This window comes from Uloborus diversus, chromosome 7 (genome assembly GCF_026930045.1).
Source record: "Uloborus diversus isolate 005 chromosome 7, Udiv.v.3.1, whole genome shotgun sequence".
Classification (NCBI taxonomy): Eukaryota; Metazoa; Arthropoda; class Arachnida; order Araneae; family Uloboridae; genus Uloborus; species Uloborus diversus.
Genome location: NC_072737.1, coordinates 169,148,433 through 169,162,412, shown reverse-complemented (window position 1 = coordinate 169,162,412; position 13,980 = coordinate 169,148,433). Strand labels below are relative to the sequence as shown.

At 32.7% G+C, this 13,980-nt stretch overlaps 1 long non-coding RNA gene across 1 annotated transcript in view; it reads right to left on the bottom strand.

Annotated features, from left to right (window-relative positions):
- Positions 1 to 2,446: 2,446 nt before the first annotated feature.
- The window catches only part of LOC129226640 (uncharacterized), a 101,132-nt gene continuing 89,598 nt past the window's right edge, over positions 2,447 to 13,980 (bottom strand). Inside the window, exon 3 of the long non-coding RNA XR_008580810.1 lies at positions 2,447 to 2,591. This is a non-coding gene — a long non-coding RNA (uncharacterized LOC129226640). The remainder of the gene's footprint in view (positions 2,592 to 13,980) is intronic.

Sequence of the window (13,980 nt, the reverse complement as noted above, 5' to 3'; positions counted from 1 at the left end):
CATTTAATATAAATCACTTATGTTTTCATTTATTAATTAATTTATTTACATTCCTTCATTTAGTAATTCACTTATTTATTCATTCATTCACTTATTTTCTAATTCATTCATTCTGTTACTTGCTCATTTATTTATCTTCATATGTTAATTGATTTATTAATTTAATTGCTCTTTTATTTTTCATTATATTTTCATTTATTGATTCAACCTTTTATTTACTGATTCTTTTGATTAAAAATATGTTTTATACTCGAATAGAAAATATTTCAGTAGAATAATATTTTATTTTTCACTTTGCTCCATAAAAAAAAAAAAAAAAACGTGAAAAATTCTTTTTTTTTTGAAGACTCAAATTTATTGCCAAAAATAAAAAAAAGTGTTTCAACGCAAGTTTAATTATAAAATACACTGTTCTTTCTTAGTGTACTGTAATTTTCAAAACCAATTTCCAATTTGTTCATTTTGAAAAAAACTCAGTCATCTTTACCATTTCACTTCGCCTCACCTTTATTTCCCTACTTATTTGGATATTAAAGCTGAAACTCAAGTACCCTCGATTATATTTGAAGCTAAATAACTTTTTTTTTTTAATCTGGCTTTCTTGAGTGAAAATTATTGTAATTGAACAAATCAATTATATAAATTGAATATTTGAAGTTCTGGCTATAAAATGAATAAACAACAATGTCTTTTGTATTCGTTTTATTGTATCTCTGCATCGACAAATAAAAACTTTCTGCGTAAAGTTACGTAAATATGTACTCAACCCCCTGAATATGTATTTCTGAGTTTCTCTTCCGATATCAGTGTCCTTTCTAATTGACACCCCGCCAACTTCATCAGACGCTAGTAGGAGGGGGTGGGGGATGCACTGCGGGAGGTTACGCAACAGAGAAGTACAAAGTGTCCCATGGACAAGAGAGGGGGAAATAATTTTGACAACAGAAAAATTAATCTGTGAAAGTTGTTCAAATGTTTCCCATACAATCTAGAGGTCCATTAAATTTCATTTAGGTGGAAGTCAACATGTATAGTTGATTTCTGATTTGAGTGTTTCTTCTGCAAAAGGAAGGCTTAAGTTTCTATTTATAAATCATAAAATAAAGGAATTGCCTAAAATATAGGCTCTGCTTCTTCCAATAAACATTAACTATTTCTCCCAAAAACTTTATTTGACCTTTATCCTGCTTATTATAAATGAGTGAAAATTCTTGGAGCGCTGGACAATAACAAATACTTTACTTAGAGTTAAAATCTCATATTCACTGATACAAAATTTTCGATTATATATTTTTATGAAAATTTTATTATTACTAGGATGATATAAATAAGTGTTATCATTGTTTAGATGCAATCATATGTATCTCAATACTAATTGTACTCTGTTTTAACATCCTTTTACAAAAAAAGGAAGTATTGCATTCGCGAAAAAATTTTCATCGAAAAATCGGCCTTAATTTCCATTTTGCTCACCCCCAAATGAATGTTGAGTTTTTTTCCCCCAACAGGACCACACGTGGATATGTGCCTAGGAACGTACAGACACCCGAAATATCCATTTTGATGATCCCCGAGTTAATTACAACGAGTTTTCTCGTGACGTCTGTATGTACGTATGTATGTGCGTATATGCATATGTGTGTATGTATGTCGCATAACTCAAGAACGGAATGTCCTAGACAGTTGAAATTTGGTACGTAGACTCCTAGTGGGGTCTAGTTGTGCACCTCCCTTTTTGGTTGCATTCGGATGCTCCAAAGGGGGATCCGAATCTTTTGACCCTTTTTGAGGATAAATCATTGTTAATTTCGATGTAAACTCAAGTGGTGTTATAATTTGGCGGACACTTGGCGATATATCGCCAGTCTTTTGGTCGCCAAGTTTTGTCACCAACTTGGCGACAAATTTGGCGAATTTTTTTTTTTTTTTTTTTTAAATCTGATTTCAATTTGGCCACTGTTGGTGATATTTAGAGAGTAAACTATTGAATCACATCAAAATTGTCAGTGATGGGGAAATGACATTAAATTGGGGTAAAAGGAAGTCATGTGGTGCACACATTATCTCGTTTCAATTAAAATATATTTATGTATTTTAATAATTTCAAAAAAAATTCCCGTATTCTTTCTTGATTATTTTTACAGAGATTTTTTATCTCTAAAAAGCCTATGTAGTTTTCCGTTCGAATTCTGTGCTTTTATGGGTTATTTTTACCCAATCAGATTGCATAAATTGTATAGTAATTATTAGTTCAAATTTGGAACAATATTTCTATTTTTGAATTTTTTTGCTACAATCCCCCCCCCCCCCCCCACTTTTAGCTTGCTTGATACAAAGCTAATCTGATGGTACATTACAATAAAAACGCAATTTTTTTCGCACACTCAATGGGGAAGATGAATGTGAGGAGGAAAGTCATCGAACATCAATTACATAAAAACACAAATTTCATGAAAAAAATACTTTATTGGTTTTTAAGGAAAAACTAAGAAGAGTATTTACAGCAGAAAATGTCACACATGTAAACATGCTACGAGTAGTTTCTTCAAGATTAGTCATTTTCATTTTTGGGGCGGTAACGCATTTCCAACCTGTAAAAAGAGAAAAAAGCTGTAAGTACAATATAGTAAGAACGCTTTTCCAACCTGTGAAAAAACAAGAAAAAGAAAAAAAAAACTTTTAGCACAATAGAGCAAAAACGCTTTTCCAACCTAGGGGGGGGGGGGATTGTAAGTACAATATATTAAGAAAGTAAGCATTTCTTAAGAGTCTTTGTTGGTTTTATGATTTTAACTTAATATACAAAGATGAGTGATTTTGTTGGTTTTGTGAATTGTTTTTTTTTTTTTTTTTGAGATTTCTATAAACAACTGTAATGCATGAAACTTTCACGCATGAAAAAATTTGATCAATCAAATATAAAATTTATTTCATCAAAAGGAAGGACAAAAACATCATGAAAGAAATAAGCTCGTTTCTCAAAAAAGAAAAAAAAATGTAGGTACAGGAAAAGTAAAATATACATAAAACCAGTGTTTGAAGAGAAAAATCTTAGACTGTAAAACTGAGTGAAAACATGCATATTTTCACAATTATATAAAATACTGAAATATTAAAATTAAAAGGACATATTTTACTCTTCGGATATTCTTGTTGCGGTTCAGAATGTCATATTTTTGGCAATCACTTTCTTGTGGAAACAGCACCCTAATAGCACAACGCGTTACGGCTAATCAATAATGACTCCTCTGTGAGTCACAGGCGTCACAGGCAAAAAGTGACTGAATTGTGACGATACACGGAAGTTGCATTGTTACACATTTGCGACATTTTTCGTGCGACTTTACTACAACGTCGCTGTAACAACTGAATTGTGACCGGTCACTATGTAACTTCGAGGAGACGTTACATCGTGACCTTAAAGTGACTTGATGAAAAATATAATTTTAATTGACAACTGATTGAGACTGCAAATTGATCTTTCTCTCACTAACAAAATCAGTCAAATGCAAAATTTTAAGCCTTTGTGAAAAGACATTGCTTTATTTAAAACTAGCGGTACCCGTAGTAGAAAAATTAAAAGGTCTTCTGGTTCGCTTGTATATTTAGAAATAATGTATGGTGAATTTCTCACCAATTGGCTTGCGCCCATGGTACGGTTCCACGTTATGATAATTTCGTAATTTACTCGTTCATCATTTTGTTCTTAAAATTGGAATAGAAAAAGAACGACATCGAATTTTCGAAAAATCGCTTCAAGGTGCACACCCCCATGCTACAAACCAATTCTGTGTCAAATTTCATGAAAATCGGCCGAACGGTCTAGGCGCTATGCGAGTCACAGAGATCCTGACAGACAGAGATCCGGACAGAGAGAGAGAGATCCTGACAGACAGAGAGAGATCCGGAAAGAGAGACTTCCAGCTTTATTATAAGTAAAGATTAAAGAATAGGAAATATATAAATTTTATTTTAAGAAAATAATCTATTTTTTGAAAATGTATGGGTGCCGTAAGGAGACCCTAAAAGCAAAGCGTTTTAAGCTAACAAAAATTTATTAGCACTGATTTTAATAAATTTTTGCAATTATAGTTGTTTAAAAGTCAATACGACAAGGCTTTAAGAAAAAATAATATTTTTATGAATAGGATATTGAATAGGAATTATGGATGGACATACCCACAGACTCTTGCACACAAATTGAATTTGAAAGTAGCGAAATTTTCTCGGTGGTGAGAGGAGGCACGCAGGACGCAGTTAGAGGGGAGGGGGTCAAACAGGGACGCACAAGAGGACGTTAACCTTGCCCTCCAAAATGCGCAAAAAAGGGTGCAAAAAAAAAAAAAAAGAGGAAAGAAGGGATGGTACACAGGTTTATGAGTTTAAAAAAAGGGGGGGGGGGAGCGAAGGGAAGTCGCAGAGGTTCGTGAGCGAAAAAAAAAAGGAAATTGCATCAAAATATTTAAAAAATAAATAAATAAACACTTTTTTTAAATCAAAAAAAGGTGTTCAGACTTGAGGGCGCAAGGGAGCATAGGCGGGAGGGCGCCCGCGGGCCGGCGGGTCAGTCTGACCCTGGTGTCAACCCACCATAATTCTTGGCTTTAACATATATTGCCAATCCTAATATGCTAGTATATTTACAGGGATAATTTGTTATGCCCCTTTTCCCAGAAAGCAAATTGCGGCCACACTAGGGAAATGTAATAAATAAGGGGCCGTTCACAAATTATTTCACGCTTAAAAAAGGGAGGGGGCTCGTGATTGGAGGATTGTAATACTTTGTGACTAGGGAGAGGGGGGGGGGTAATAAGAAGTGTGACATCACATTTTTTCAAATAACAAACAGCGCGACAAGTGACAAGGGGAGAGGAGGGGGAAGGTGATGTGTGACACTTTGTGGGAGAGGGGGTGAAGTGGGTCAAACTTGATGAAAAAGCGTGACATCATTTATGAACAGTCACTAAGTTAATATTATAAAATCTGTGGATCGACATTAAATCCATTTGTGGCTGTTAAAGTATTTTACAGTACAACTTCGATATCTCAAATCTCTCGGGGCAGGAAAAAAATTCGAGATATCGAGTTTCTGAGTTATCAAGGTTTAAAAAAAATACCCTAGAAACTCTCACAATTACACACACGTACGCTATATGCATTCGTATATGTACTATTAGACCACTTTGAAATTACGATCAATAAAGTAGTCTTCAATATTTTACTAGATTTAAAAATTTTATAATTGTCAAAAATTGCACAGGAAGAGATTTTGAAATGAACAACAATTTCAACTTGGTTTTTCACTTAAAATTTTAAAAATTCTTATCTTCAACTAGTAGCTCCCCACATTCAAAAAAGTTTTCAGCAGCCATTTTGTAGGAGTTAAAAAAGCAGAATGATGAAAACGAGGAACGCATTTTCCGTTTTCACATATGGGTTTTTATAGAAAATGCAGGAGGAAAATGTTTTTTTCGAGACATCAAGGGTTTCGAGATAAGGAGGTTCGAGATATCAAGGTTCAACTGTATTTCTTTTCTGATTCATTTTGCATTTTATCAAAGTTCTCCCTGAAAATATATTTGCAGTATTTGCTCTTAAACTGAAATGATTGATCGGAAACGAAGAAAACAAGCATGCATAATTAGGCTAAAATTCTTCAGAGCAATTTTAAGCATGAAGTTGGGAAATAATTTTATTAAAATATCCAAAAATAACTTCATTAAAACTAGAATTTGAAGAATTGCTTTAGAAAAGACACTTACCTAAAAAAAATCTTTTTATGCTTGCGACAGTAATTTAATATTCTTACAACCCCATTCCATCACGGTTACAGGTTTTCTTTTTTTTTCATGCTAAAATTTCATTAAGAAAGGAAGAATTGCCCAGATTTTCCGATTTCATTTTTTCCCACTTGATTTGTGTGCCTGAATTGTAATTAAGTCTGCAAATTTAGTTTTGATTTTTAAAAGAGCTTTCGATATTTATTTGAATTTATTTTCACGGCTTTCGTCATGAAAAAGAATTCCCGTTTGTCGGTTCTTAATGCTTCCATGCTTTAAATTTTTCTATCAAATTTTATTACCGTACGTGTGAAGGACGGAAAAAAAACCTGACGGTTTCTAAAAAACTTTTAATGGACTATTTTCTTTCTTTGTAGTGAAAATTATTGTCCAAGGCGTTATTAATAAAACTAAAACTTTTGGAATAAATTTTCTTCGCTTTTACGAAAGAACAGAAAATAGTTGAATCTCTCTTTTTTTTTCAGTCGCTCTTATTTTAAAATGAATTATTAAAATAAACTAATAAAAATATTTCATATTTTGTAAAATTTAAAAAATTTTCAAAAATTAAAACAAAAATCTATTTATTAGTAATTTCAAACGGTAAAATTAGAAAATAAAAGTTCGGCGATCTTATAAAACCTTTTCCTTAGAAAATAGAAACTTCACTTTTTAGAATAACTTTCAGTCAGAAATGGAAGAAGTTCATCCATAACTAAACAAGCCTACAATCCCATGTAAATAATATTGAATTTGCACTACTAACTATCTCTCTTTCTTGAATAGGTAAATTGTTTCTCATATGGGCTTTTTACGGTTGTAAAAACAGTGAATATTCAAACCAATATAAATCTTCTTTAATAAAGGGTGTTTTGTTTAGAGGTAGAGAACTTGAGGTTCAAATAAAACACAGTTAAATGTTGTTAATTGCCACGAATGTTGCTTTATTCGAAAGATGATTCTTTGCCATTTCAATTTAAATATGATTTCTGGCATATGGCCACCTCGGCTGGCTCGGAGAAAGTCCGATTGGAAAGTCCAATTTTCTCACTTTTTGCAGCAATAGAGGCCGTATGTCAGTAATAAGGTGGCGAATGTTCTCTTCTAAGGCGTAAATCGTCTGTGGCTTATCGGTGCAGACCAGAGACTCCACATAGCCCCACAAAAAGTAGTCCAGCGGTGTTAAATCGCATGATCTTGCAGGCCAATTCACTGGTCCATTACGCGAAATTATTCGTTCACCGAACGTTTCTTTCAATAAATCATTTGTGACACGCGCTGTGTGGCATGTTGCACCGCATTGTTGTCTATTCATGATGAAATGGCAAACCGAACTGAACACAAAACAAGTGACAGCTATCAAAATGGCACACATTCAAACAGTGTTGCCAACTTAAAGTTCTATACCTCTAAAAAAAAACACCCTTTAGAAACGAAAACTGCTAGGAATTCTATTTCGGTAATTTCTATTCATCAATGTATTTAATAGCTTAATTTTAAAACCTTGCTATCGTGCACAGTTTTTGGAATTTGTTGGAAAAAGGAAAAGCTTAACATAACATACATTTCTCGAAGAAATAACATTATAATCCTTTAAAACTAAATATGTATTGGAAAACAAGCAAAACATTTTCTACAATAAATAAAAAGACCCTTGATTTCAAGCAGAAAATATAAAACCTCCAATTATTTTTTTCCTATTTCTTTCTTGTTGCACGTATGTGCATACCAGAACCACAGAAAAATAATTTGTTACGATTAGTAGATTGCAAAACGATTGTTGAATCTTTTGAAAATAGTCGTGTGAGACTGGTGGTAGCATTTTGAAAACACTACGGCGAAAAGCTCGCGTATTAACTTTTAAAACGATGAAAAACTTATGTTATTCCACAAGAAGTAGAGGCAAGACAAGAATTTGACGTACGCAGAAATATGTTTGCCAAACGTCCCGGTTTGACCAAGACAGTCCCGATTTTCAGCCAAAATCCCGGTGTCCCGGTAAGACGATAAATTTAATAACAGATGCCCATAAAAGTCTGAAGATAATTAACTATGAACGATTATTTTGGACAATTAATTTGTCATTTGAAACATTGACTTGTAAAATCAGTATTGGATTAGCTTATCAGGATTTTTACAATTAGATTTGACCAAAATAAGATTAATTCTAAAAAAGTCCTAGCTGTATTAGTCAAACATTTAAATATTGTTCAACTTTTATTTCTCACTAGTGGTACCCGCACGGCTTTGCCCATAATAGAAAAATTAAGAGGTCTTTTGGTTCGCCTGTATATTTACAAATAATGTATGGTGAATTTTCTCGCCAATTGGCGTGTACTCATGTTACGGTTCCACGATATGATAATTTCGTATCTCGCCAATTGGCTTGTGCCCATGTTACGGTTCCACGTTATGATAATTTCGTAATTTACTCGTCCATCTTATGATAGTTTTGTTCTTAAAACTGGAATAGAAAAAAAAAAACACATCGAATTTTCAAAAAATCGCTTCGAGGTGCACACCACCATGCTACAAACTAACTTTGTGCCGAATTTCATGAAAATGGGCCGAACGGTCTAGGCGCTATGCGCGTCACAGAGATCCTGACAGACAGAGCTCCAGACAGAGATCCTGACAGACAGAGGTACTTTCAGCTTTATTATTAGTAAAGATTCAAAGTGTTTATATTTAGAAAAGTAGCTGATAAATATTTAAATATGTAAGAAGTAAAATGTTATCTGATTGTGTTATTTATTAGTACCTCTGGTTTAGACTCTTAATTAGTAATCATAAATTCATACCCTTTGGAATACTCGCGACGCGAGGTGGGGGGTGGGCGGTTGAACATTTCAGAAATCTGGCAAGCTTATGCATAAGGAATTCTTCGACGCTATTGAAAATAGGCTAAATTGATAGGGAACTTGTCAAACGAAACTCTGCAGACCGTATACAACTAAAGTCAAAGAATTTAATTCAAAAAAATAAATCGTCTTTTGATTTCAGAAGTTGCGAAAAATGAAAATTAATAAGCACAATTTTAAAATTTACTGTGACAATAAGGTTGAACATCAATAACAATCATTTTCTTTTTTTTCTGATCCCTCCCCATGCTTGACGAGGAAGCAATATTCCCAACAAAAACAAAATTACACATGCAAAAACTTGACAACCATCCCAATGTCTGAATTATTGCAAAAGCAAAGCAAAGAGCGAAAATTGAAAGTTATTTTAAAAGCCTTGCTTGAATTACTTACAAATATTTTATTTGTTAACAAACATAAGATGGCAACAGTTAAAAATTTTAAATCATTGAGATAATATTTCCGATAATTTCCACACAATTAAAATCACGAGAAATACGCAGACGACAATTTATTACGATTTATCTTTCTTATTGTTGCATTAATAAAGCTATTTTTATTCGCAAAAAAAAAAAAGAAAGAAAGAAAGAAAACACACACACACACACCTTGGAGCGATTGGTGTCAAAATTGAACCAAAGCCTGTTTACATATGGATCCACATATATTCCAAATTTCAACCAGAACGTAGTATTACTTCTTGAGATAGGGCACTCACAATGGAAAAAAGAACGGGCGATTACGCTACCCCCCCTTTTTAGCTGTTGACACCAAAATAAAATCAGCTTTTATACCCACTAAGGGCTACTTGCCGATAAATTTTTCTTTCATTCCGTTCATTATTTCTTGAGATACAACAGTCACAATTGACGACAAAAAACGTTCTATAGCTCAACCCCCGTTTGAGTTATTGACACCAAAATTGAATCAGCACCTGTTCCACTGGCAACATATGGACCAAATTGTTTTTGATTTCACCTGTTGCTTCCTGAGGAATTGCAATCACGCGTAACTCAAAAACGTCCCATTGCTCCACCGCCATTGGAGGAATTCGCGCCAAAAACCAATGGGCACAAGTTCACATAGGGGCACATATGTGTACCAAATTTCGTTCGATTTCATACGGTAGTTTTAGCTGTAGAGCGGCCACAAAAAACTGGTCACACACAGACGTGACACACACACACACACACACACACACAGACATTTTCCAAAAATAGTCGAAATGGACTCAGCACACCTCAAAACGTTCGAATCCGCCAAAATTCGAAATTCGAAAATTTGCACGAATCCAATACTTTCTTTCAAAAAAAAAAAAAGAAAAAAAAAATCGCTTTTGATTTCAGAAGTTGCGAAAAATGAAAATTCGGAACTCCAGCGCCCGAATACGCTACCTTGCGGTGATTTACAAAACTGCAAATGAAACTAAAACATTGCCACGTTGCGTTCCACGTGTGTTTGTTGACGTAAACACAGACAGTTTGTTCTGAGTATTTATTAACGCAATCGATGTGTCTTAGTTTGCTTTCAGCTACAGAAATTAATTCGTCCCTTAGTAGTATTCTCGAGTTTCTCAAAATAATGTTAGTTTTCATTATTTCCTTAATAATTGGTGAAAGCGAAAATTTTGGATTAACAAACTTGGATAACGTTATACAAGGTAAAATTTTTTATTGTTTTGTATGAATTTGTAAGAATATGGGTTTTTTTTTTAATCTTAAATTAATTAAACTTACCATATTTTACAGCAGCATTTAGTTGGAATGGACAGTATGCAAAATATTTTCTTGAATATATTATCGTAGAACAAAATGAACAACCGAGAAAGAATTTACTTTATTCCCTTTATTCTCAGCTGAAAGGTTTCGCCAAATTTGTTTAGGGTTATAGTTTTAGTATAGTGCGAGCAAAGTAGCCTTGGCGAGATTTCGCGTTTTTAGTTAAACCATTTTTAATTTTTATCATGAGTGGAATAAAATGGTAGTAAGATTACAGAATTCGATAAGTGAAAAGAAATAATGGTCAATCAACTGAAAAGAAAACTACCACCATATATCCGTGAGAATTTTGTTGATGATTTGCATGGTAGAATTACGGTAACCGGGTCGCGGCGATAAATATTTCATTCTGGCAACCCGCTAACATTACCTTGGCGACGGAGCAATTTTGGTAACCTTACACCAAAGCTGATTTGCTATTCGTTTGGCCAATCAACCATTTTAGAATTCACCTTCACAAAATTGTAATTTAATTGTCGAATAAATCTTTTTTTTTTTTTAATTCCATAGAATAATAGTTTCAATTTTCTCAAAAGTGATTTTTTTTCTGAAAATTGGCATCACATTGTGTTTTTTCAATTTTTAGATCTTCGAAACATTTTGTGAAATTTTACATCGCGAAATGTTTGTCACTTTTAACTTTTTTAAGTTATAGATTTAAAAATTATTTAGTCATATCTTTCGGATACTTTTTTGGAATGTGTTCGCAATAAGGTATTTCCTTCAGGTGTTATTGTTCTATCTTAAATTTAAAATTTATTAATTATCGTAATAACTTATTCAGTAAGTTAAAATTATAATTTTAGTTATGATAACGTTCTCTGAATGGATCTTTTGATGTGATTTAACTTATTTAGTAGATCGTTTTAAGTCTTAATTAAACAGTTAGTATTTTTAATGACTTTTTCTCAGATTATTTCAGACTAATGTCGTGTTCTATCGAACTTTTACTGTTGTTAAATTTCGGTAGAAATTTATGTTTCATTTTAAGGAAATTAAACATTACAAACTTTGGAAATTAAACATGTTGATAAAAAGTGTAACACCATATACGTCATGAACCTTTTCGTTCACATTAATCATGATATTTTATTTCTTTTCCTACACCTCCGCTTCTAAATATATATTTTTTTTAATTTAAAAAATTCAACAAAGTAAAGGAAAAAATGAGTTCATTATTACTGCAATGGGAACGTAAAGAGCAGTATCGGCAAATTTTTATTTAAATTTTTATTTATTTATTTATTTTTTTTTTTGCATTTTTGTCATGCGTTGTACTTTAGCTTTCTTGTACAAGCTTGCTTATTTGCTTTCCACTGAAAAATAAAAGGGTCAAATTCCATCATTCCGCTATTGTTTCGAATCGAAAACACGCTTCTTTTAATATCTCAAATATTCATCTCTGTAGATACTGCGCTTTATCTTCCCACGTTATGTTAACATCTTGAAAAAGTTACCTCTCATTTCTCTTTCCTGCAAACTTAATTTCAAAGTAAGAAAAATAATAATAGTTCTATTAAAAAAAAATACGCTTAATCATTTGTTTCTTTCCATATTTTGCAATATTTTAAAAAGGAAAAAAGAATTTTAATGCTTTTTTTTTCTTTACGGTGTCGATCAGGGAAAGAAAAAGGTTAATAAACAGTTGTAGTTACTAAGGTGATAGTTTGAGCAATCCGAAGCTCCGCCCCTTTCCTTTAGGTCAACTCTCATTGGAAGATTTCCTTTGTTTACATTGAGTCGTAGGTGCCAAATTTGGCAGTTTTTCAAAAAATACGCCAGCGCGACCCGGTTACCGTAATTCTACCATTTGCATAACATGACACAATTAAATCGTAACTCAGAAATTAGAAAAATCGAAACAGAAAATTTTTAAATTAACCGATTCGGGAATTCGAGTGAAATAACTCAGCTACAAATGGAAAACAATAAGCGCTAGCCAAGCAAGGCAAAGAAGTATCATCTTCTTTCGATAACAATTTGCAATGTCATATTGAATTTTCTAGCATTAATTGTTATTCTTGTCAGGCCACAATTATTATTTAGTTTTATCAAGAATTAATAAATATCGAATTCAACATCGTGGAAATAGCTGCTTAGAACTACGAACTACGTAGTTTGCATTAAGCTTTGACGTTTAGTAATGCTTCTTGAATTCTCATTTCTTTCTACGTGGGTCAGAATATCCACAAGACTTTGAAAATTAATTTAAAAAGAATAAAGCGAAAAAATCATACGTACGAACAAAAATCACAACACTTTTAGCATTTTCTTCGTTACCATGTGCGTTTGTTTTAGTTTTTAAGTCCGCCATTAGACAGTGACTTCAGTGCCCCCTATAGTTCGTTGGAGTTGCGAATTAATAAGCACAATTTAAAAATTTACTGTGAAAATAAGTTTAAACATCAATAATAATCATTTATATAAAATAAAATCGTCTGCAGCTTTCAGTCAATCTCTAATTTTCACCGATTTTAAGTATGCGAGAAATGGCATTTTGATTTTGATTAATAACTTTTTTCTATTCTTTGAAACAGGAATTAAAGGTCATATTTACAATGTGTAGAAACTGTTTTTCTTTTGTCTGATGGTGAAATTCTCTCTATAATGTTGATTTTGGGAATAAAAAGGTTAGACATTCTCCAACGAGCGATAATGCTAAAAGTTTTAGCGATATTTAAAAAATACCCTTACACAAACCAAATTAAGTTTTCTTTGCTTTCTTTTTGCACATGTGAGCCCCCACAAAATATGAAGCAAATTAGCGTTTTGATTCTGGATTTGTATTTATTTTAAATCCCCCCTCCCATCGCTAATGTTAAGTTTTCCGGAATTATTCAAAATTGAACAAAATTTGTTCAGATTAAGAATAATCAAAATGGGAAACTGATGGGAATGCCAAGGTCTTCCGAACAAACCCTATTAAAAATTATACTCCCGATTTTTTTGCAATCCTTATTCTATTTGATTTCATTTTGACTGCTTTGCTTTTAGTGGTATTTCTGTTCGCCTTCGTTTGCGTTTGATTTCATTTTGACTGTTTTGCTTTTAGTGGTATTTCTGTAAGCCTTCGTTTATGTTTGATTTCATTTTGACTGTTTTGCTTTTAGTGGTATTTCTGTAAGCCTTCGTTTATGTTTGATTTCATTTTGACTGTTTTGCTTTTAGTGGTATTTCTGTAAGCCTTCGTTTGTGTTTGATTTCATTTTGACTGTTTTGCTTTTAGTGGTATTTCTGTAAGCCTTCGTTTGTGTTTGATTTCATTTGACTGTTTTGCTTTTAGTGGTATTTCTGTAAGCCTTCGTTTGTGTTTGATTTCATTTTGACTGTTTTGCTTTTAGTGGTATTTCTGTAAGCCTTCGTTTGTGTTTTTTTTTTACTCCAACGAAAAGTAGGCTAAAAACTATAATTTATTGGTTCTATTTCAATTGTGACAATAAATTGCAGCGATCGCCACTTCTCAAATGGCGACTAACTAAAAAAAAGGAAACTAGAAATATTTTTATCTTTCGTCACCTGGTCACCACTCTCCCTTATCCCTTATTACATTTTTTAGTTTTC